General features: G+C 40.1%; 1 protein-coding gene across 43 annotated transcripts in view; it reads right to left on the bottom strand.

The window, feature by feature from the left end:
• The window catches only part of TENM2 (teneurin transmembrane protein 2), a 1,869,083-nt gene that overhangs the window by 563,954 nt on the left and 1,279,622 nt on the right, over positions 1 to 25,507 (bottom strand). The window contains exon 11 of one of the 43 annotated variants that reach the window (XM_064161558.1): positions 13,842 to 13,926. The exons of the other annotated variants lie outside the window; for them this stretch is intronic. The gene's annotated coding sequence lies outside the window, so the exon portion shown is untranslated. The remainder of the gene's footprint in view (positions 1 to 13,841; positions 13,927 to 25,507) is intronic. 43 annotated transcript variants of the gene reach the window in all.

Genomic DNA, 25,507 nt, shown 5'->3' with positions numbered 1-25,507 from the left:
TCTATCCTTCATAAAGAAAATCACATTTAAATGTCAAGAAACAAATAATTTAGTGAAGAACCACATACAAATCTTCTCCATCGGTCTAATAAAACCTTCCAGTATTTTTGTGTAAACATGGCTTTACTCTTTCTCAGTACCAGCACATATATCACAGGTATTAGAAGGGTTAAAACTCATTTTTCATCAAATTATAGCAAATTTCAAGCTGTAACATTCAAGCCAAAATCAAACCCTGTACCTGGAATTTCTGCAGCTCCTTGGTGCTTACCATAATCCCCATCTCCTTGTTCTCATCCCTGCCATCATCCAGAGAGTTAACAACTCCTTCTGATACAGGCTACCTTTCATGAGGCCACACATAGCAGAATTGTCCTGAGCACCAATTCAGACTAGAATCTAAACCCTTAGAGTAACCTTTATGTTGTGTGCCTCAGGAAGAAGGTACTTTGCACTGATCCACTAAAGCAAGCAGCTCCAAACCTCCTCATTCACAAAGCCCTGTGTTTGAAAATATTCATGAGAACTGTGGAAATAATGCTTTCACAGTTCCTGTGCTCAGGAAAGAGCAGATTCTAGTCCTCATGCAAAAGGCTTATGTTTGAATGTTTTTTCTGTCCTTCTATATTCAGTTACTGCTGTGTTTATGCTTCCATCGTATAAAAAGAATAATGGCATGATGCTTTATGTGCAAGTATAGAGTCAAGCTTCCAAGCTGTGACATTGCTGAAGCAACTCCTGGTTATTGTGGTTGTACACACGTAAACCACCTGAATTCATTTCTTGTCTATTCTTCGTGAATCAGTGGCGTCTGTCTCACTCAGAAAACAACCCCCCCCAAAACACGGAGGAGCAGCCTCAGTTTCACATAATCTAACATAACCACTGGGGCTAGCAGAGGTTTTCTCCTGCCACAACAAATTGTCAGATTCTCACACTGGGGTAATGACTTCACACATAACTAACCATTTCTGCAATGCTAGCCCCACCGGCATTTGCTGCAAGGGCAAGGACTTTGACAGAGGTGGGGAAAGCACGCTGGGGAAAAAGTTGTCAATTGACTCATGCAGGGTCAAAGCTTTATGGAGGAGGAGAACAGATGACACGGGGCTCCACCCTAAAACTAAGTGCAAGATCTTATGAGGAAAATGGCAAAGCATCATCACTAGCTTTACACATTGTTTGAATCGTGGAGGAATTACAAAGACTGATTACTTCAGATCTGTGTAGAGAAGTGTAAAATAAATCTCTCATCCAAGCTGTAGCAGCTAGATAAATTAAGGAAGCCTACATAAAACTGACCTTCAGCCACTACTTTCTGATAACAGAGGAGTTTCTCACCTTTCCTTTTTATCAGATCTGTCTCCAAAATCCCTGCAACAAGATTTCCCTATATTTAGAAACCAATCAGTGCCAGTAGCTGCAAGATTTGCCCTCCAAGCAATCAGAGGTGGGAAAAATGTAACTCAAGAGATCCAGTGAGGCAGAAATTTGTGTTGAGAGTTTAGAATACGCTCTTAGCAATCTACATTGCTAACAGGCAAGCCCATGACTCTTCAAAGCACAACACTTTGAGGCACATTTCCTGTACTGAGTGCGCTCAGGCTACATTTCAAAACAAGTTTGGACAAGTGGCATGAATCTACCAGGACTATCAGAAGCTGCTAGGTCAAAGAAAAGTATGTGATCTCTGTGAACTACGGAAATAATTATTACAGCAGGATCCAAGAGAAGCATGAAGCTATTCCAAAGCACTCTATTGCAGTCTCAAAGTATACCTATCTGGATCCAAAGTGATGGGTGCAGCAGTGTACATACAGTGTTTGGTCACAGGATCTCCAAACACTTTGTATTTTGAAAAACTTGAATTCTACCATGCACATGATGCAGAAAGCAATGTTACTAACAAGAGACGAAGTAATTTTCATCCAGTATGCCTACATTATCTCATGTTATTCTTCAGACTGAAACATGGTACAATGGGAAATATTTCCTCACAAAACAGAACTGGTATTGCCCCATGAATTTGAAATTACCCCATCAGAACTATACTCAGGTCTGAGAAGGGCTAAGACTCAATAAGCAGAGTCAAGTTAAAGATTGACAACATATCAGAGTCACTGTCTTAAGAGTGCATGTGCAGGTATTTATCCTGTGGTTTTGGTTATTTTTTTCAGTGACAACACAATATAAACTAAAGGCATGCCTATCTCTTGCTCTTCTTATGTCATTAAGCATTTCAGCTGTAGCAGTAGCAAAACACAACTTACAGACTCCAAGTCAGTTTGCAGTCACCTCTATGATATACCCTTAAGATGCATCAAATCTTTCTCAACATAGATGCAATCACATTAGTGATGAAATATATGTTCTGATATATGAAATTATGATTCTCAGAGTTCTCTTGTTAAATACAGCTAGGAAAAAAGTCACAAAATCTTGCAATGTATTTCAGAACACTGCCTTTGAACTCCCAAATCATTTAGGAGTTTCCTTCTCATCCACTATCACTTAGTTTCCAATCACCATTTTCATATTGATAAACTGTATCTATTTTAGGTGGAATAAAATCCCAAGCAACGCACACTGAGAGTGTTAGTAAAGTTGCTTTCTACTAATTTTGGGTTACACTGAATTTTAATCAAAACACTATATACAAAACATACACTGAATATTATGATCAGAAATGCAGTATTTCTTCCACAGTCAGTAAGATCCACCCAAAACTTCATTAGTTATAAGAACAGAAAACTATTATCATAACCATCTTCTACCTCTACACAAACCCAAGTTTTTGCAGCTCTACAGCTGTAGTTATATTGTAGATCCTGTTTACATCTGCCAATAAAAATATATCCTACTCCTAAAACATATGACAGGTGCTAAAGGAATATGGGATTCACTAGTTCTTCCAACTTCAGTAACATACCTTTCTATAAGAAACGTTAAGATTGACTGCCTCTGCTATTTTGGAGATAAAACCTTGAATCTTGCTCAATAACTTCAAAAAACACAGCTCAGTGTGGAGCTGCACTTTTGCAGGAAGGAGCCAGAACATTCTATGATTCTTCTTTTTTTTCGACATGTTAATTGTTCTTCTATACACAAGGAGAACAAAAGCAGCAGCATGCCATATTTATTCAATGAAAGTTGAGCCACAGGGGTTATGGCACATTCTTTCTCCAACATCATCCAAATTATCTCAGTGCCCAACTTTTAAGAGGATGCAATAATACTCCATCATTTGAGAATGTTGGTTGGCTTATGCATCATTTTAACAGCGTGAAGGCAGATTGAGATCATCTCCCTGTTATAGGAACCTGGAGACAAGAGGCAGCCCTGGTGAATCATTTTCACACAGTCTTACTCTTCACGATAACCTTAAAGAGGCACAGCCATATTAGTCAGTCCCCATTCAGAAGATAAAATGAGGAGTTTTCAGGATTGTCTTAATCCCTACTGTTTTGCATATATACACACATACATATATATTTGGAAGGCTCCAAAATAAGGCAATTCTCTCTAACAAGAGAACCAAAGTTCTCTGTAAACAGCTCTGGAAAAAAACAGAAATAATCTCTGTAGGTATGAGAAAATCCATGACACATAAATATTAAACTGAATATGTGAGATTGCAATTGTCCAGAAAGAAAGCAGAAAATTGTCCTGAATGTTTCCATGCAAAAATGATTAGTACCAAGATTAGGTGATTATGAACACAAAGTAACTATGTATACAAACCTTCACAGAGACAGACAGTTCATTCACAAAACAAGAGAATCTTAGACACAGTGGAGCAATGACTGATGAAATAAAGGTGATAAATGGCTAATTTCTCATTGTTAATGAGAAAGTTAATGGCCCTTTAGAAAATTGATTTATTTCAATATAAGATGTTAGTTGCCTTGCAGTACCTGATGGGAGCCCATAGGAAGGCTGGAGAGAGACTTTTCATAAGGGTGTCCAGTGACAGGACAAGGCGTAAAGGTTTAAAGCTGAGGGAGAGTAGGTTTAGATTGGATCTTAGGAAGTTCTTCAGTAAAAAGGTGGTGAGATTCTGCAATAGGTTGCCCAAGAAGGCTGTGGATGTCTCTTCCGTGAGGGTGTTCAGGGCCATGTTGGATGATGTCCTGAGCAGCTGGGTCTATTTGAGAGACATCCTTGCCCATGGTGGGAGGTTGAAGTAGATGATCTCTAAGGTCCCTTCCAACCTAAGCCATTCTGTGATTCCTAACAAGATGTTACCCCTTCCCAGAAAACTAATTCTTCTAAAGCAGGGTATTTTTCTTTCTTTTAAAATAATTTAATTAGAAAGAATGGACCAAATTCTCTTTTTCAAAGCAAAATAACACACAACCTATGTTTAAATGTGATGCCAATGAAATTCAGTTGAAGTTTCATCTTCATATTTGTAGGAAATTTGGATATTTTGCATATTTGCAGTGGAATATTTCAATTTTATTTTCATTTGAACTTCAAGTAAAGCAGACTTAAAACACAGCACCAGAAGGGCTGTCAACTTTCTGTTAGGCAAGCAATACCTACACTTCTTCCAACTTCCCAACAGCAAGCATAACTATATTTCTAATCATGCCACAGAGGTTATTCCTTCACAGTTTCTGGCATTACAAAATAGTAAGGATACAATACATACTATGTACAAACACTTGAAGAGGATCATTCAAGCAGCAGTTTAGGGAAGAATACTTTGCCCTCAGTTTTAAAATCTAACATTCTTTCCCACAGCATGAGCAAGCAGTACTACCTTAGCTTCTATCCTTTGAATTCATGCAGGACAGGATAAAAGGTTGGAAAGAGAAACTGTACCAGGAACACAGCAACTTCTTGAATCAAGAGAAATGGCTAAGGACATCACTGAGTGAGTGGTGTTCCAAATAATAGGCATCTCCTAGTTATTAGTACCTTAAATAAAAAGCATTCATTTTCCTTGGATATGCAGTATTGCTCTTTAAGCTCTGACAAACACAGCAGCCCATGCAGTATGTGCCTAGATCTCACGAGAGCTGTCTAGTGCAAGTTTGGCAAGTGGGTGAATGGCAGGGACAGCAGCAACAGCTGGGTGAACCAAATAGCCTCATTCTGCTCCACCACACCCCAGGAACTAGACAAAGTGGTGTGACATTCATATTGCAGAGTGTCTGAAAAGTGGACACCAATGGCCCAGAGAGACAAGTGAGAATGGCAAGATGGTTTCAGGTACTGCCTCAGTGGAAAGCAAAGAAGTAAGAGAGTCAGAAATGAAGACTGGCAATTCAGAGATTAAACCTCCAACAACATTTTGACTTTTTGGTAGAGCTCTATATTTTAAGAGCACAGTTTAATTCAAGCCATTGTGAAATCTACAGCTGTATGTTAAAAATTTACCTTTTTATCCAAGTGAGAGACCTGTCCCAATACAGAAGCTGAGGCACAAGGTATCGCCCAACTAAGACTAAAGGATGCCACCAATAGACAACGTTGAGTGAACTGCAAAGACTTTGGCCCTCCATCCACACATCTCCACTGCCTGAGCACAGGCTCCAGTACTGTGTTTTATGACAGAAAGCAATAGTAGTAGTGCTCAGAGAGCGGAAATACAGTAGGTAACTCATTATCCAAATATATTCTGTTCACAGGCAAGCAAAACGGCAACCTGACAGTCTGTCAATAGTGTTAGAGATTGGAAGAGATGCAATAAAAAGTTCATTAACGAAAACATCCAGCAGAAGAACCTACATACTAACTGACTTTGGACTCAAGCTAAAATCCAGGCTAAGTACCTTTCACTTCATCTCAAAATAACAGAGATGCTCTTTGGTTTTTGTGTCATGAGGTAAAACAAGCTTCAAAACTCATGTTCAAACAACCAGAGATATTCAGAGCAACTGCCCCAGGTAAATTTTTAATGCTAGCAGGGGGCACCGTTGGCAGGGAGGAAACATGTCACTATATGAGAGTGACTAGCACTGGGAGAAAGTAGGTGTGGGATCCTCTTCCTGGCCCACTTGAAAGGAGTGTCAAGTACGCTCTTCAGATTGTGACAGACAGTAGCATTAGAGGCTTGGCAGGATGCGCCTGAGGGCTTCTACTTGATTCTTCTTTTAAAGAGGTGCCAGTAAGCTCAGAAGCATGGAAGAAAGCAGGCATTACAAAATAGATATCCTTATCGGAATTCCTTTCCTATCTAGGAACAAATACAGTTGGGAGATTTTCAGAAAAGTTAGGTTAATTTGAGGTGTGACAGGTAATGTAGTAGTGTACATAATCAAAAGGAATCCAGTCAGGTCCCCAGAGGGCCACATAGTCAACAAAGACTTTGTACTTCCCTGCCCATGATATGATGTTCTGAGTTTTGTGCTGTGCAAATGCTTCTTATGAAAAACAGAGAAGTGGATTCTCCGTTCTGCTCTCAGGGAACCGAGTTAGAAATCTGGCACTCACGGGTCCCTGCAAGTCCATGATCATGCACATCCAGCACTGGAAATTGAGAATCTATTGTCTCCCTGTAAAGTAGAAGATGTTCATCAACAAAAGGAAGTATTGCTCCAAATGGAGAACTTCACGTCATTTTGCACCTCTAACTGGTGCAAATACTTGATGAGAAGAGCGAAGGTGAATTCTTTCACGTGTAACTCTGAGAAGCAATTTTATTTCATGTAGTCTTTTTGACTTCCTGCTGAAACCCTGCCGGGCAAGTGCGTTTGTCTCAACTTGTTTGCAAAGCTAAATAAAATCAGGATTGGTTTGGTCACTTAGTAAAATCTAGCAGAAAGGACTACTTAAAGGCCAACTCTGACCTAGTTAAAAAAAGAGTAGGTATAAAAGACAGTTTCCTGGAACCAAATGAAATAGCTTGATGCACTACATACAGTGAACCTAGTGATATCAATGCAAAATCAAACACAATTATGAAGTCATACAAATTGTTCTGTATGCCAACAGTATGGCACTTAAACAACAGTACTGCACAATACATTCATTCACAGTTGTGTGTCCCTAACCAAGTAAAAGATTCATTATGTGGCTGGCTTCAATGTCAGGTACTGACTGAACACTGCCTCTTGGACATGTCATACTCAGTGACAGCTAACATCTAATTGCAAAAGCCCGGGCACGATCAATTACATCTGTGTCCAGGGCTCAGCAGGAAGTAATGCTAAGCAGACTGGACAAACCTCATACAGAGCAAAACACTAACCCATACGAGCAACTACCCAACAACACAGGTTTTGGTGGATAGAAGAGTAGAGAATTCCTTAGGCACTACTTCCCTCCTTCGTTCTTTCTATTCAGCTTGGACTGAGTGATTTTTCTATTGCTCAAGACACAGATTATATGGTTGAAACATCAAACTCATAACTGCAATATAATTTACAGTCTAAAATACTTTTTTTTTTTTAATGTATGACCTGCCTTCACTCAAATAAATTCTCTGCTGTATAAGCTTCCTTCAACCTGCCCTTGGCCATATGGCTTAGAACCCCAGGCTACGGCCAAGCAAATCCTCCTGTGAATACAGAATTGATATTTACAGCCTTCATTCTCTGCCTGTGTAGCCCTAGCTAGAAGCCTTAGGAAAAAATAAGAAAATGTTAACTATCTTGAGTCAAACAAACCTTCATAATATTAAACTTTAAAACTAATATACACTGTTTAAGATTATTTCCTTTGTTATGGCACATGAGGAATGAACCACTACCAACCTGCAAAACATTACACACAAAATGAACGTCACTTTCAACATCACAGCAGGGAGCCTAATCCAGCTATCTGTAGTGCTGAAGAAAGGCCATAATTACATATAATAAAGGTGAAGGAAGCTCATGAACAAAAACTCTTTAGTTTCAATTTTACTGAAATACCTGCACAGTTCATATTTCTGCCAATGAAGGGCTTGGATGTAGATGCCTCAATGCAAGGTTTTCCAATTAATAAATGAAATACTAGAGCCAAAGCTAAATCAAAGCTAATCACAAACGAAACAACCATTTATTATATTATTTCTCAACCCTGCGCACTTGACAACTCAGGGTGAAAACACAGCTTGGAAAAGGAAGGAGTCAAACTACCATCAACTTATTAAGAGCTCTGATAAACAGCTTATAAATGTCAGGGATTGTTTGTCACAAAATCCCCCAAACACACACAAAGACAGAGATCAAACACGGCACTCAAAAATGCGATGTGCTCTTTAAGGCTACACCATAGGAACTGGGCCTGCCTAATTTTGTAGTGTACTGTTTTTTTTTAAACTGAATGGTAAGTGTTCCTTGACAGAGTGACTTAATGACATTTGATTTTGATAATTTGTTCAATTTGGCTTGATTACAAGTCTGTTACTTTGACATTATCTACTTAGAAAGTACTGAACTAGTACTCAAATGTTTGACATTAGAGTGACAAAGCACTTTACTGAGAGACTTTGACCAAAAATAGAATAAAATCATTATACAGGTAAGTGTTCCTATGCAAACAACCATATGAGATATCATTACTGGTCAAGAGATCACTCAGCCTCTGAGATCAGCATCCACAGCCAACTAGTTCCTGCAGCAGTTGGGCAGAGAAGCAGTGCTGGTGGCCAGGGTCTTTTTTTCCACCCTGAAGCTGGGACAGGTATGGGGAGCAAGGTAAACCTCCTCATAAAGCTAGGATACCTGTAGAGAGCAGAGCAACCATGGGCCACAGGACAGGAAACTGCTTTAAAGAGCCCAGCACATGGCCACAAAGATGCTGAAGGGAGTGGAACATCTCCCTTACAAGGAAAGACTAAGGGAGCTGAAGCTCTCAAGCTTGGAGGAGACTGAGAGGTGACCTCATATGCATGTTTTTGACGATGTGAAGGACAAGTATCGGGAGAATGGAGCCAGGCCCTTCTCAGTGATGCCCAGTGATAGGACAAGGGGCAATGCGTGGTGCAAGCTAGCACACAGGAGGTTCACCGGGAGAATAAGGAAAAACTTCTTCATTGTGAGGGTGACAGAGACCTGGAACAAGCTGCCCATAGAAGTTGTGGAGTCTCATTCTCTGGAGACATTCAAAACCTCCCTAGAAGCATTCCTCTGTGACCTGCTCTAAGTGATCCTGCTCTAGCAGGGGTTTTGGACTTGATCTTTCAAGGTCCCTTCCAACCCCTAACATTCCGTGATTCTGTAAAGAGAGTTATCAGCCCTGCAAGTCTCCCCTATATTCACAGTGTGAATTAATCAATGAGGTATGAGTGCTCTGTAACACCTGCAAGTTCCATGTATCTTTCACATTAAAAAACCCAACTATACAAACAAAGAAGCTTTGCTAAGTAAGGAGGACTAAATAAATATAAAGACCAAGTAGCTATTTTAAACATCAGATTGAAATAAAGCACGTGAGGTACAAAGACAGACACTGACACTGTACATGAGATGTAAAGAAAAAGCACAGGCATACCAGATGTTGAAGAAGTCCATTACACTCTATAAGCGTACCAAAGTCCTGCTGTAACAAGTCAAAAGCATAAAAAGAATCTCAAGAACAACAGTGGCACTACCTCAGGTTTTTTAACCTTTCATCTGCTGACATTACATTTCCAATGTTAATATTTCTGCTAAAAAGCATGTCTTTAATAGGATGTGCTAGATTACAACTGATTTCTCTGCAACACAGAAGATTTATATGAATTCCAGTGTGGTGTGATTTCTGTCTTTGAAACTCAGCACACTCATGTAGGCAGTTTTTTTGTTCTCTTTACATTTTTTTTCTTGAAGGAAATAATTATGAAAAGCAGATTGTTAAGCACAAATGGTACTAAACATTTTATAATCATGGATTTCCCTGTGATGATAATCACATTAGACTTGATTCTTCTTCCCCAGTTAAGAAAATACAGGAATTTTCTTTGAGAGGAATATTTCATAACCATAAACAAAGCGGGAAAGGAAAAAATACACAACAAAACCTGAAATCCAGTGATGGTAGTCCAGGCAAAGAGGCTTCTTACCAGGGCTGCTGTGGAAAAGGGAGCATTTCTACCACAGCATTATCCAAAAGAAACACTCACTGCATGAAGGGGAAGTATCCCTGTCTTGACACTATGATTTGTTTAATTTTCTTTAAAACACCTCAGACTTACTCCAGCTCTGCACATCTCTTTGTGGAGGTTCTGAACTGACTGTGCATGCCAGCAGGCTACAGGATGACAGCCTTGGGCAATCATGAATTGAGATGCAGCACTGTCACATGTGAAATCACCACCATGGAAAAGATGCATTAGAAGAGCCACCCCAAAGAAACTCACACAAAGAAAAAGTGAGAAAGACTGGGGAAGTTCTGATACATTTTCCATTTTCCAGCAATGGGGAAAACAACACCAGCCTTTCCTCAAACTCATAGGATTGTCTGTTCTGTAGCCTGGCAGAATTAATCTATCTTTAGGACGTTCACTCTTGTCAAATTTGGAAGAAGTCAGTCTAAAGTTTAAAAGTGAGCAAGGATAGGAAGGGAGAGGCAGAAGCAGACAACAGAGGGATGGATTGACAGTATTACTGCAGTAAGACCCAAGGATAAATATCCGTAATGAAATAAACACCCCTCACTCTGCTGTCAATAACTTCCCAGCTACAAGGCTGAGCAAAAGGAATGCAAAGCTTTCCTAGTTAGATGGAGAAAGCACATTCTTTTCAAGCCACTGTCAAATCTGTCTATTTAGCTATTATTTTCAGGAAATTCTAGTAGATTAGCTTCCCTCAGAGCCTGCTAACCCACCCATGCTGCATTCTACCACATTCACAAAATACTGTTTCAGGTTTTCTTAACTCCTACTGCTGCAGTTCTGGAAGACACATCATTTTATCTGTTGCATGAATTTTCTGACCTCAAGTTCCAAAATGTCAGGTTCCAACAGGACATGCCGATCCCAATGTAAAAAACAAATACGACCTCTCATCACCTCCTAGCTGTTCTCAGCAATCTGTTCTGCTATGCCATCACTATCCTAACATTTTTCTGCTTCTGCACAATCCCATTTATTATGTGCTCTGGAAACTATACATTTGAAAGAAATAAAGGAAGAACATATGGGACATCAAGGTCACTTATTTAGTGAAAAGTCCTGCTATGAGAAGGGACTACTGCTTTGTGAATGCTGCTGTGAGGGATGACCTTAGAGATGATAAATGCTGCTGTTCTTTACTGTGCATGTCACAGATTAATTCTCTTGATCTGATCTGATGGTTCCAGAGTGCTAACACGAGCTAAGTGCTTCTAGCAATAGGAACTGATTGGTTCAAGAGATGTCATTATCCCTGCAAAAAATGCATCGATAAAAGGAAATCATTTCAGACTGAGAGCTGACAGAAGCAACTGATATATCACCATAATTTTTTTCTCATTCATAGAATTCCCAGAGATGTGCATATTTGAGCATATGTTTCATCAGGTGGCTTGCTTCACTTCCCTAAGAACATCCTCTTGCCAGAATAGTTGTGTTGAAAGTAACGTATGTGATTTACCACAGAAGTAAGCACAAAGCATTTTACAGGAACACCCTTCTCTTCCACTTACATATCTCAGTTCAAGAAGTGGTAACAGAACTCACTCCTGTAGTGGTCTAACCACAGAAGTAAACAAAACTCACTAGACTGACATAGTGGCCATCATAAAACCACAGTGGGCACAACTGGAGCGCTCCAGTGAGTGGCTCTAAACTCTCCAGATGGGACAGGCAAGGAAAGAGAGGTGGTGGAGTAGACAACTATATGAGGGAGCTGGAAGACAGGCAGCAGAATGGAGCCTCCATAATTCACGCAGAAGTGGTTTGTGACCGGCTACATCACGTAACCTATGAGACTGGATAGGATCAACTCAATGGTAGAGGCATCTGCAAGTGCTCTTCAAGGCACTTTCTATCATTTACCAGCACTCCCAGCTAAGTGGGGAGGGCCAAGATCACTGGGATTTAGCAAATATGACACCCATCTACAAGAAGATCCAGAAGGAGGATCTGGGGAACTACAGTCCTGTCAATCTGCTTTATGGGTCGAAGTTAGAAATGTTGAAATGAGTCCCCGTAAGCGCATCAGTAACCTCTCATATTTGCAGATATAACCCTCTAAAAATTGTAAAACTTTCCAAAGTATAAAATTCTGTGATATAAAAATCTTCAGCAGCTTTGCCACCAGAGGATATTTTCATGATGATCAAATAATTTTTCAGTATAGTGTGTATACTACTACCTTCATGCTATTTAATCTTTCTACTGCGAACATAAGGTTGTAGCTTAACTCGTTTGTTTTTTGCACACTTTACTTCCACAATGGCCACTATAATAACACAGTGTTATCTGTATCACAGTGATGTTTCTTAATTACATTAAGCCTCAGTGGAGTACTCCTAAAAGAATCACTCAAAATTCTCATTATTCAAAAGCAATACTTACATAAAACTATAGTGATAACATGCTAACTATTCTATCTTAGAAAAACACAGTTTAGCTTTCATTTGTATTGGACACACAAAAAGCCCTTAATTTCAAGCAAGCAGAATTTACATTTGAAGCACATCAATAAACTGTATCCACATGGGAGCTGCTGTTCTTTTCCATTTTGCCATCTATGAACAAAATCTGGTGTAGCACAGACTCCTTAGACCTGAAGTCATGCAACATGGCATGGTACTTTGGTTTTGCAGTAGTTTAAATTATATTTGGGTTCATTTGAACATTCTTCAAAACGGTTTTCATAGAAAACAAAAAACAAAGAAACAAAATAAAACCCTAAGAAATAGACACTTCATATGATAAGACAAAATTTTGTGGACATTTCTAGAATGCCTCTTCAGTAGCTGCAACAGCTAACATGATCAATAAAAAGCCCCTTAATAATTTGAGTTGAATGATTAGCACAATTATTAGAGACCATATACTTAGGGACAAATCCACATAATTATGCCCTTCACTAAAACATTTCTGATGTTCTGACTTTGACTTGTGGGAATGAAGTACTATTTTAGTTGCCCAGGAGAGCAGATTACCAAACTACAAACGTGTATAGACAACTGCAAAAACCAGTAGCTTATGTCTTCTTTTTTTCCTGCCTTCCATTAATTACCTTAGAAGCACACCAAGAACAGAACAGGTGGAAGAAAATAGTCCATGAATTTAGTCTGTTGTGGGCTTTATGTTTATTACCTTTTCCTCATGCATGGTGGCACCTACACAAGAACTTACACAGAAGTGGAAATTACAGTGACATTCTTAAATGTATTCCATCTACTAATTATTTGCAAATCCCAAGTATATGATGTGAGAAAAACAAACACACACAAAAAAAACCAACCAAAAAAGTCACAGAGCACATATGCTTTAAATTCCCAAGAAATTCAAGGATGACATAAAGCCTTTATAGAGCTCATTGAAAATAATTAGGGTGTAATAACAACATAGTGCACATGCAAACTCACTGCAAACAAAGGATAATGCCATGTTTTCCTCATTTCAGTAATTTCCCTCATTTTCCTGCATTGTACATGTTGGACATAATGCTTAGATAGTCTGCAAAAAAACAACTAGAAAATTGTATCTTTTATCATCTACAGTTTCCTAGGCATTCCATATCGCATTTGTTTACCAATGCAACTCTCATATCACACTCACACAACTCTAACAAATCTTTTGTCCTCTCTCTGCATCATTAGGTATTTAACAATACCAACTACCAATTGCCTTGTCAGGTTTAAATTAGGACAGTTATTACCTGATCAATCGATTACTCATTCACATCAATAACCATTTCACATATCTCCTGCTTTCAAGAGTTCAAATTACCTTCTCTTCTATTACACAGTGCAGAAATTGTTGCACTGCTTACCTTAACTAAGGCCATCTTCCAGATATATTCACAAATGCCTTGTTTTAGTTGAGCATTTGTCATCTACAGCCATGAAATTAATTACCTATAAGAAATTTGATTTTGAGTTGGCAAAATTTCTTTGTAAATCAGAGATGCAAACCGAAACACTGCACTTGAACATTGGACCCCCCATTGGACCACGTAGCATGTACTAATCAATACATACTAATATCTTAGCATAAAATGAATACAATTATCAACCTGATGTTAACCAAATTAATTATTTCCATTCCTATGTACTTAAATTTTTCCCTTCTGCTAGTCCATTTATTTTTTGGTTGTTCTTTTTTTCTTGTATGCTCCCTGGCTAAATTTTAAGGTTATGTTGTAGTCTTTCTGCAGTTGTATTTATATTGTCAAAAATTCACTAGAGATAATTGGGCCCTTTTTCCGGGTGATATATTAACTCCTAGATGACGGTTTGCATACGACTCAATTCAAGAGAAGCATTCATAATGCTCACTTCAAGTAATTTGTCAAAACACATTTGCATGCAGTTATTTTATTCTGATAATTTGCGCACATTGCTTCTGAATCCCTTTCAGACAGCTGCTTTTGTTCAACTTATCAATACTTCGATTCTCATTAGAGCTTAATTTTAAAATCTTTTGCTGTTGTTTTCCTATATTTTGTTCCTCTGCAAAAATAATTCAAGGAACACTGCTTATGACTTTGCTTTGCAATTGACTCTTTTTACGTTTCAGATTACAACTGCAGTTGCCCTCTCCAAGAACTGCAGCCTCACAGATCGTAGAATCAACCAGGTTGGATGAGACCTCCAAGACCATCCAGTCTGCCAAGGTTCATTTCATTTCCACAAATATGTTATATTTTCTCTACTTTTAAGCACTCCTTTTAAATTAAGGGTATTTACATAAAAGTAATAAATCTAACTTTCATAGATTTTCAGCACTAACCTACTAAGGAAAGTATGAAATAATTCAACTCCACTGAAGTCAGAACCCCATGACTGTCAGTTTAATTTTCCATCTCTATTATTTCAACACTTTTTCCTATAACTGCAGGGTTTGGCAGCTCTTTCCCAATTAGTTCTCACAACTAACGTTGAGCAGTAAAGTTAGGGGGAATTCCCACACATTTTGCTGCGAAGCACAGCAATCTAGGCCCCCCTTTTCCACACACACATAGTCACACAGCAAACTAAAAAACCCAGCCATTTGAAGCAGCAGCCATGTAAGTACACCACAGAACAATTTTTTGCAGAGCTGCAGCAACTGAAGCATGACATGTACAATACAGAAAGAAAGAATTTCAAAGACAGGCATTAGCACTGTGCTGGTTTGATGGCATATAACTCTTGCATCCACAATGGATACTGAAAAGTTCTTCACACAGAACAGCAAAAAAAGCACCAAGCTTCATCACTTGAAGGACCACTAGTCCCTGACAACTTTTGTCACAAAAAAAAGTCAGTCACAGGAAAGAAATTCATATAAAAAATTACAGCAGAAGGGGCTTTCTATATTATGCAATTAATTGACCATTACTGGGGAGCAAATGTGAGCTTCCATTGCAAAAGCAACTTGTCCATGTCAAAACAGTTAATGTCCAAAGACAATTCAAAATCATCATAGTGAAAAAGCTGCAATTGAAAAAGCTGACTAAAAGCTTTTGGAAGAAGCAATATAATAAACACAGAGAAACATTACCCAAAACTAAAGGTGACAGAATTGTTTAACTGACAGAAGTGACTCTGGCACTTAAGGTAATGAAAAATGTACACACACACACACACACACACAAAATCAGACAGAAGCATGCACATGGAATCTTTCAACGCAGCAGGATCCTATCCAAGTCTTCAAGAATGGCTTTCTGTGTTAACTGAAAAATTTGATACAAGTCCATCCAGAAATTATATTACTCTTATAATAATAAAACCAAATTCAGTAACTAAGTGTTAACTGAAAATAAGGAACTCTTGCTAATCCCTAAGTGGCAGCTACAAGAAACACCTTCACTTGTTCAACAATCCTGCGTTTTCTCCTAAATACCTGAAAAATCCAACTCCTTTTTTATTTTAAAAGCATTGTTCCATGCCTTACTGGTAACTAGAAATGATTGAATCTTGTTATTTTCCCATCAGAAATATCTCTATAAGTGCCATAAGTGACAAGAAGCATGTATTTAAGAAAACATTTTATATTAAAATCTATAAACATGAATAAAAGAATATTCGATTCCAGTAATTTCCATACACAGAGATCATAAAATCAAAGAATGTCAGGGGCTTGAAAGGACTTCAAAAGATCATCTGGTCCAGCCCCCCGCTAGAGCAGTATCACCTAGAGCAGATCACAATGGAATGTGAAAATTACCATTGCCCTTAAAATTGACTTGTGTTAATTTAATCAAAGTTTGCATCAAACAGAAATGCAAGGCAAACACAGATGTCTAATTCCATCACTCTAGCGCTCACCTCAATCTGAGCTGCATTACCAGTTTACCACATCCTGAACAATCTATTAAGATGATAGGTCAACAGCAAATACAAAATGACATGCAAACCTGAACTGCAAAGGGAATGGCAACAATGCATTTGAACTGAAACCGAATAAAAAGGTCTCTCTCCTTCATCAACAAACGCAAGATCCAAGACGTATAAGTCAATTCCTCCTCTTCCTAGCTAGAAGTGGCAAGAAAAGACTTTGGGCTGGATGACGATGGACTATCAGAGCAGATAGCATGATGCAGGAAGCTGAGACTAAACACCACTGACTGTTACTTGCTTTTCACTCCCAGAAAAGACACTCAGGACTAGGAATTCTTCATAGCACAATTCATGCAGTTGTTATCAATGCTCAACAGAAGATATAGCTAGGTATCACTGATAAATAAGTTGGTTCATTTCCTTTGAAGAAAAGAATATATGCAAGAAATTTGCTACAGGGAATCATTTGAAAGTGAAAGCCTTGAGACAGCCACTAAGACAGAACAGTATCAGAGAAAAAATGAAAGCAAAATCATTGCTTTGTATCACTTCACTCAGCTGCTAAAAGCCACTAGAGCAGCGTGTATAAATCTGCTTTAATATTCGCCATTTCAAGATTTTAGAAACGTATTACAGAGCACTGATGCAGGGCATGTTGCTCCTCAAGTGTCTGCATCCCTCTGTGTGTAATGGCACCCGAGCTATGCACCCAGCTGACCGTGCACATTCCCTCTCCCTGTGACATTAACGGGGTGCTCAAAGGGCAAGTACGCAATGTAACCTGGGGAAAATTCCAGCATCTTCTATATATTCTCAGCATTCAGACTGAAGTATCATTCACTTTCAGCTTCTAATTATTAGGCTTCCTTAAAACTAATTAAACTCAAATATGGTTTATCTGTAATCAATAGCAGTATATGGGGAAAGAATTTGACACTTTATTTCTTCATATCTGTACAAATGTGTAGCACAGCCTACATAAAACAATCTCATCAGAGACTGGATAAAGAATTATCTACAGTTACACTACAACCTCAGCAAATTTAATCAGGTCTGCATACATTTTCACTTCAGTTTTCTCAGTATTTATATTAACTACTTAAAAAAAAGTAATCATTGTAAGAGAGTTGTTTTCTAGCCTAGCAATAGACAAGTAAACTGTAAAAAACTTATACATATTTTAAACCTGGTCAAGTGAAGAATGTCCCTGCTTACTGCAGCAGGCTTGGACTAGATAACCTTTGGAGGCCCCCTGAACCCAACCCATTCTGTGATTCCATGAAACCTTGTGTGGTTGATTTCTCAACAAAACCTGCTAGTTCTCTGAACAATGGAACTAATGACATTCAGCTATCGGTAAGATCATTGTCATGGAAGGCCAATAAAAGGCCCATTATATGTCCTGGCTTGCCCCACCCTCCTGCTGATGGGGGAGGCAAGGGCAAGAGGAAAACAAAGGCTCAGCCATTATGTCCCCTCCCAAAGTGATAAACAGGTACCCACAGGTGTTTAGGTACTTGTTGGTGTTTTGCCCAAATAAGGGTGAGCAAGCCCTGGGTTCACCTAATATGGTCAGTTTTGCAAATGCCATTTTGACTGGTGAATCTCTGTGGCCAAAGGAGCCACTACACTTGGGCAAATAACATTAAATTGAGCTAGAGTTGCAAGCAGTTGTGCTGCTTCTGCCTTGTTGCCTCTGTCTCACTGCTCTTGGATGTGTTCTGCTCTGCCTTGTGCTTCAGATTAGCTTAGCCCTGATATTTTAGGCTTGAACTACCTGGAAACCAGTACTCAAGGTGTGGCCTAACCAATGCTGAGTACAGGGGAAGAATAACCTCTCTTGTCCTACTGACCACACTGTTCTTGATCCAGGCAAGGATGCCATTGGCTCTCCTGGCCACCTGGGCACACTGCTGCTTCATGTTCAGCTACTATCTACCAGTACCCCCAGGTCCCTTTCTTTCTGGCTCTCTCAGCCACTCTGTCCCCAGCCTTGCACTTGGTCTTGGTAAATCTCATCCCATTGGCCTCTGCCTACCCACCCAGCCTGTCTAGGTCCCTCTGCATGGCTCTCCTATCCTTTATTTTTTTTATTACATAGGAAGAACATTTTTCAGTAACTTATAAAAGACAGATGTTTTCTGTGGGTTTTACAAGAACCAAACTAGTATTCTATGTAGTAAAAGTATTACCTGCATATTGATCAGTATTCACTCATTGTAACAGTACCTTCTTCTCACATTACCCCTGCAGTGTTTCCCTACAAGTATAACAGGCTCTGAATCCTGCCAGTGACGTAGTTCTAATTCTTTAACTTCCCAAGGCTGATTTTTAGTTCTTAAGCATCCTTCTTCCTTTGACTACAGCCCCTAAACAGAAACAAGCTAGGAAGAAATGTGTGACTGACTCTCTCATGGACCTTTCCTTTCAAGAGGCATAAACCACTCCACATGACAAGATGTAAATATGCAGCATCAGAGTGCATAAGGACAATGGTAAGAAATTTGTCCTCAGAGTCCACACAGGCACATAGAATAAAAAGAGATAGATACTCAACCTATGTCTAAAGAAGTATCTCCAATAAAAGCAGCTACATAGCAGCAATGAAATTTAAGCAATGAAAAGAAGCCATAATAAATAGGCCACTTCCACACTTCAGTTCTGCAACACCTGGTTACATGAATGAGGTGGAGCTAAAAGAATGGACTGATGTTCAACAGCTGCATATTCTAAAGCAAACTATATTTTATAATGGTCTTTCATTACTTGTGCCATATACAATTATGCAATTAAAATATTAAATACTTAAACCCATAACTTAAAGGTCCATTACATAGTCTCTTCTACAGCACATACTAATCTTTAGACAGTTACTCTCAAGATTCACTGCATTAAATCATATGAGGAAAGATGGAGTAATCCTCATTTACATTAAAATAGAGAAAAATGCAACAGCTCTGACATTTACCCAAGAAATCCTCAGGTGCTTGGGCTCATCTCTCATTTCACTGATGAAGTTATTCAGAGAAAAACAGCTCCTATACATCATATATAAATTAGTTTGCTTCTTGCCAATTTGGCTCTCTGTCAAATATTTCTGATGTCCCAAACTAATAGGTATTTTATAATGTACAATTGTTGTGTTAGCTCAGAAACATGGCAGAGGAAGGGACAAGTGAAATAATATCCTCCAAATTAAGTTAAAAATATCTAAGTATCAGATCAATCATTTCAGTCAGGTTGACACACTTCATTCAAATAATGTGAACAACTTTAAAATATTGGTCTGAAGGAAAAGGGAAGGAGGAATGTGCTTCCTAAACACTACACAATGTTCAGATAATGTCAGTAGTCCAGTTTGCCCAGTTTTACATATAGAATCATAGAGTCGAAGAGACCTCCAAGATCATTCAGTTCAACCTATCACCCAATCCTGTCTGATCAGTCTTTTTTAGAGCTTCTAATTTATTGTACATGAAAGAACATTTTCAAACAAAAGCAATTTCTACTTTATTACAACTGTGCATTATTTTGAGCTGACTGGCCCCACCAGAAGAGATGAAGGACAAGGGCACATGGCCAGCCCCTGTGTAGAGGCAGGGGCTGTAAGAGTGGGCTGTGTCAACTCAGGCCCATATAATAAGAACGAATGCATTTCTACCCATGCAGTTGCTCCAGAAACAACAGAGATGTGCACAGAGGTTGAAGGAAGTAGACCTGCAATGTGCTTTTCACTTGCAGCAAAACTTAGCTTTAATTTCTACTGAACCAAATAAATGAATTTTTAACAGACCTCAATTTTTCTTTCAATCAAGATGTAAATCCATTCTTATTCAAAACACTCTAGTGCAAACAACTTTTGAGTAGACAGGTTCTTCTGCTGAACTAAAGTCTTTACACTCTTGAGAATTTTTAAGACTCTTGCGACTTTTTAAGACTCTTGCAATCAGGAAAGTAAGCAATGACAAGAATTATCTTGACAAGTACTTCTGAAAAAAGACAGCCTTCAATCACACTAATTTAGGAGAGACTTCACCCAAGTTGGAGACTTCTCCTTTGCTTTCACCTTTGCCTCCACACTCTCAAATTACAACCGAACAATTTGCACATCTATCTATCGGCACAACTAGTACATCTTACAGTGATACAAAAATAGTTTAAAAGTAACTTTTCTTGCTTTATGTGAAAATCTGGAGTCCTCATATGCAATTTTAGCAAGAACAGGAAACTCTAATTTTTTTTTTTTTGTACCATTGTTACAAAACTCAATTCTAGAGTCTGTAGTACAAACTTCAACATACATGGATGTTCAAAAACTCAGCAGGAGCCTTGTATTTTTCTACAGAGATTTAAGGGTTTGACTATCTTTTCCAAAGGAGAATTAATCTTTTCTTAGCAGCTACATAAGGGCTAAAGTAGCTTTGAATAGACACACTGAAGAAAAAAAAAGAAAAGAAAAAAAAAAGACTGTATCTTTTAAGAGAAGTACAATAACACAAAATCTTCTAATTAATTAGAAATTGAAGAGCTATTCCTCTGCTTCGATATTCCTCCTTCTTGCCCCGAAATATTTTTCTCAGTTAAGAATCTGATATAATTCCATAAAATGCATGGAAAGGCTTAGCTGAAGGCCTGTAGTTGCCATGAGGGTATCAGTAATGCAAGCTGTATGACTGACACAGTGTGAGAACTCAGACAAGTATTGACATCTGCATCTGTTGACCAAGCAGTTACATGCTTGGTTTCAGTGCAGAGAGCAGCTCCCAGAAACTATGAGCCATGGGTGGATCACTCACTGGATAAGGAATTGCTGGATGGTGGCACCCAGATCAGTAGCACAATGTTCACCCTGAGACCAGCCACAAGTGGCATCCCTCTGGAGTCAGTGCTGTTTAACATCTTAGTCAGCAACATGGACAAGGGAATTGAGTGCACTCTCAGCAAGTTTGCAGATGACACCAAGTTGTGGGGCACAGCTGACTTGCTAGAGGCCAGGGATGCCATCCAGAGGGACCTGGACAGGTTGGAGACGTGGGCCCAGGCCAACCTCATGAAATTCATCAAGGCCAACTGCAAGCTCCTGTATCTGGGTCAGTGCAATGCCAAGCACAAATCCAGACTGCGTGGCAAATGGCTGGAGAGGAGCCCTCAGGAAAAGGACGTGGGGAGTCTGGGTTGAAGAAAAGCTCAACATGAGCCTGCAGCGTGCACGTGCAGCCCAGACAGTAACTGTGTGCTGGGCTGCATCAAGAGAAGTGTGGCCAGCAGGGCAAGAGTGGGGATTCTCCCCCTTTACTCTGCTCTCATCAGATCCCATCTGGAGTACTGTGTGCACTTCTGGAGCCCCCAGCACAATACAGACATCAAACTGTTGGAGTGAGTCCAGAGGAGGGCCACAGAGATGCAAAGATGCTCAGAGGGCTGCAGCACCTCTGCTATGAGGACAAGCTACAAGAGTTAGGGCTCTTCAGCCTGGAGAAGAGAAGGCTTCAAGACCTTGTAGTAGGCTTCCACTATCTGATGGGGACCTATGGAAAGGCCACAGAGAGACTATCTAAAAGGTCTTGTAATTACGCGATGAGGAATAACGAGTTTAAATGGGAAGAGGGGAGATTTAAACTAGGTGACAGTGAGGGTGGTGAAACACTGGAATAGGCTGCCCAGGGAGGGTGTGGATTCTCCCTCCCTGGAGGTGTTCAAGGCTAGGCTCGATGAGGCCTTCAGCAACCTGTTCTACTGGGAGGTGTCCCTGCCTATGGCAGTGGGTTGGAACTAGATGATGTTTGAGGTGCCTTCCAACCTAAACCATTCTATGGTTCTAAATACACCTAAGTCACAGCAACAGTACCTGAATTCCAAACTGAATTACAGACTACAGAGGCATTATTTTATATGCAGAGCTAGGAAGAGATGTGCAGCTCCCATAGCACCAGTTGTGCTTGTCTGTGGTTTATCTTTTCAGCTAAACCAATCCCAGTTTAAAGTACCATTATATCCAACTTCAAATTAAATGTATTTTATCTATATATAATAAAATAAGGTTGATATACAGGATCTGACAAAAAAAAACCCCACTATCTACAGATTCTGATAGACAGCAAATCAAAATAATTCAAGCAACAAAATGCACTTTGTGAAAGTAGCTTATTTCACTGTGCAGGCTAAACGTATTTTGAGGAAGGATTACATTTTGTTTGGCAATTTATTTTATTGACAAAGCATATTTCATCAGATATTGCTTCGCGTTTTGTAGAGGAATGCATGTTGTCAAATACCCTATTTTCCTTTGGTGGAAAAAAGTATTTCTACACAGATTTTACACTTCTCTGGAGAGCACAACGTATTCCACACAACAGTAGGTTCTACAGAGAAGGTGTTTGCATCAGACACCTGTTAAAAATAACATGATTTTTAAAAAGATCATACCTGGAATATACAATTTCAGAAAGGCCTTCAGTGTTGAAATGTGTGTGACTGATCTGTGCCTGTTACTATAGTGAAGAACTATCAGTACATTTTAAAAAACCCAACCAAAACAGTATCTGAGTTTTTGTTCTAAATTATGCAGCTGGATCTAGTTGAGAGATGTCACTGACCATGGCAAGGAGGTTGGAGTAGGTGATCTCAAAGATTCCTTCCAACCTAAGCCATTCTATGACTATCACAGGAGCACAGTGTCAGTTTATCAGACAAAGAAAGTGTTCCAACATTGCCACAAAAACTAGATCCAACTGAAGGAAATTACTTCAGACTGTTCACAGGCTATTTGTAACTAACAATCAAGAAAAAAACAAGCATAGAAAAAAACAAGCATAAAAAAACCCCCAAACAACAAAAAAAGCCTCCAAGAAACTGCACACCCCAAGCCCCTATGAGCCCCCCAAAACAAAGTACAGATGAAAGCAGATGAGCTGACCAAGCTACTCTGCATCATTCAACAGTCCTGGCTCACTGGAGAGGTGCTCAAAGACTGGAAGTTGGCCAATGTGATGCCCACCCACAAGAAGGGCTAGAAAAAGGAACTGAAAAACTACAGACCTGTCAGCCTGACCTCAGTGCCAGGCAAGGTCATGGAGCAGGTCACCTTGAGTGCCATCGCAAAGCTCCTACAGGATGGCCAAGGGACCAGGCCCAGCCAGCACAAGTTTAGGAAGGGCAGTTCCTGCCTGACCAACCTGATCTCCTTTTATGATCAGGTTATCTGCCTGGTGAATGTGGGGAAGGCTGTGGATGTAGCCTACCTGGTAAGACTCTGGAATGGGTTGCCCAGGGAGGTGGTTGAGGCGCCATCCCTGGAGGTGTTTAAGGCCAGGCTGAATGGGGTTCTGGCCAGCCTGATCTAGGGTAGGGTGTCCCTGCCCATGGCAGGGAGGTTGGAACTAGATGATCCTTGTGGTCCCTCCCAACCCTGACTGATTCTATGAACCTATGACTTCAGCAAAGGCTTTGACACTATCTGCCGCAACAAGTGCCTGGCAAATCTGGCAGCTCACAGCTTGGACAGATTCACTCTGATATGGGTCAAGAATCAGAGTTGAAGGCCGAGTCCAAACAGTGGTGGTGAATGGTGCCATATCCAGTTGGCAGCCAGTCACTAGTGGTGTTCCCCAAGGATCAGTCCTGTGCCCAGTCTTGTTCAATATCTCTATTGATGATCTGGACATAGGGATTGAGTCCATCATCAGTAAGTTTGTAGATGACACCAAGCTAAGAGCAGGTGTTGATCTGCTGGAAGGTAGGAGAGCCCTGCAGAGGGACCTTGACAGGCTGGGTAGGATAGGCAGAGGCCAATGGGACGAGATTTAAGAAGGCCAAGTGCAGGGTTCTGCACTTTGGCCACAACAACCCCAAGCAGTGCTACAGGCTGGGGACAGAGTGGCTGGAGAGAAGCCAAGAAGAAAGGGACCTGTGGGTACTGGTAGATAGTGCTGAAGATGAGCCAGCAGTGTGCCCAGGTGGACAGGAGAGCCAATGGCATCCTGGCCTGCATCAGGAACAGTGTGGCCAGGAGCACAAGGGAGGTTATTCTTCCCATGTACTCAACACTGATCAGGCTGCATATTGAGTGCTGTGTCCAGTTCTGGGCTCCGCAATTCAAGAGAGATGTTGAGATGCTGGAACTTGTCCAGAGAAGGGCAGCAAGGCTGGTGAGTGGCCTGGAACACAGCCCTGTGAAGAGAGGCTGAGGGAGCTGGGGGTGTGCAGCCTGCAGAAGAGGAGGTTCAGGGATGACCTCATTACTGTTTACAACTACCTGAAGGGAGGTTGTAGCCAGGTAGAGGTTGGTCTCTTCTCTCAGACAACCAGCAACAGAACAAGGGGACACAGTCTCAAGTTGTGCCAGGGGAGGTCTAGGATGGATGTTAGGAGGAAGTTCTTCACAGAGAGAGTGATTGCCATTGGAATGGGCTGCCCTGGGAGGTGGTGGAGTCACCTTCCCTGAAGGTGTTCAAGAGAAGACTGGATGAGGCACTTGGTGCCATGGTCTGGTTGACTGGACAGGGCTGGGTGATAGGTTGGACTGGATGATCTTGGAGATCTCTTCCAACCTGGTTGATTCTATGATTAACCATATGTGGGAGCACAGCTCCTGGGAGTGCTGTCTTTGTCAAGCACTCTGGGGTTATTTGTTTGTTTCTTTCCACCCAGCATGACTCTTTTATCCCATTTTAACGAGTAAAGAATTACCTATTTTCTTCTAAGCATTTTCTTCCTAAGCAAGTGCAGAAACCCACAGACAGCAACATGTACTCTGCATATGAAACCTAAACACGTATACAGCATAAAAGAAAACGTGTAGCTTGCTCTGAAATACTCTGTAAGAATCATCTACATCTGTTTAGATCTAAGTGTTAAGCAATGATTTTCCAATTTCCATGAAACAATGAGACAGAGCCAAGGGAAATTTTGCCTTTCAGTGAAGGGTAAAGTGAGAAAAAGCAACAAAAATAAATCCCTTTCATATCTGAAATGGCTGAATGGTCAGCTGATGACACACTGGGCAACTGAAGTTTCTGGTCTTCCTATCTCAGACCAATTTACTCTCTTTCTGCTTTGCAGTTACAAACTTTCAGGTACTCCTACAGAAGTAGGGCATCTTGCAAAGAAACACACTGATGACTACATTATTTCTCCAGCAGACACAGAGTTTCTGATTTGCAGTTTATAAGAC

The sequence above is a fragment of the Pogoniulus pusillus genome, chromosome 22 (genome assembly GCF_015220805.1).
Source record: "Pogoniulus pusillus isolate bPogPus1 chromosome 22, bPogPus1.pri, whole genome shotgun sequence".
NCBI classification, from domain to species: Eukaryota; Metazoa; Chordata; class Aves; order Piciformes; family Lybiidae; genus Pogoniulus; species Pogoniulus pusillus.
Note: the sequence above shows the minus strand (reverse complement) of the source record. Positions and strands in the feature narration are given on the sequence as shown.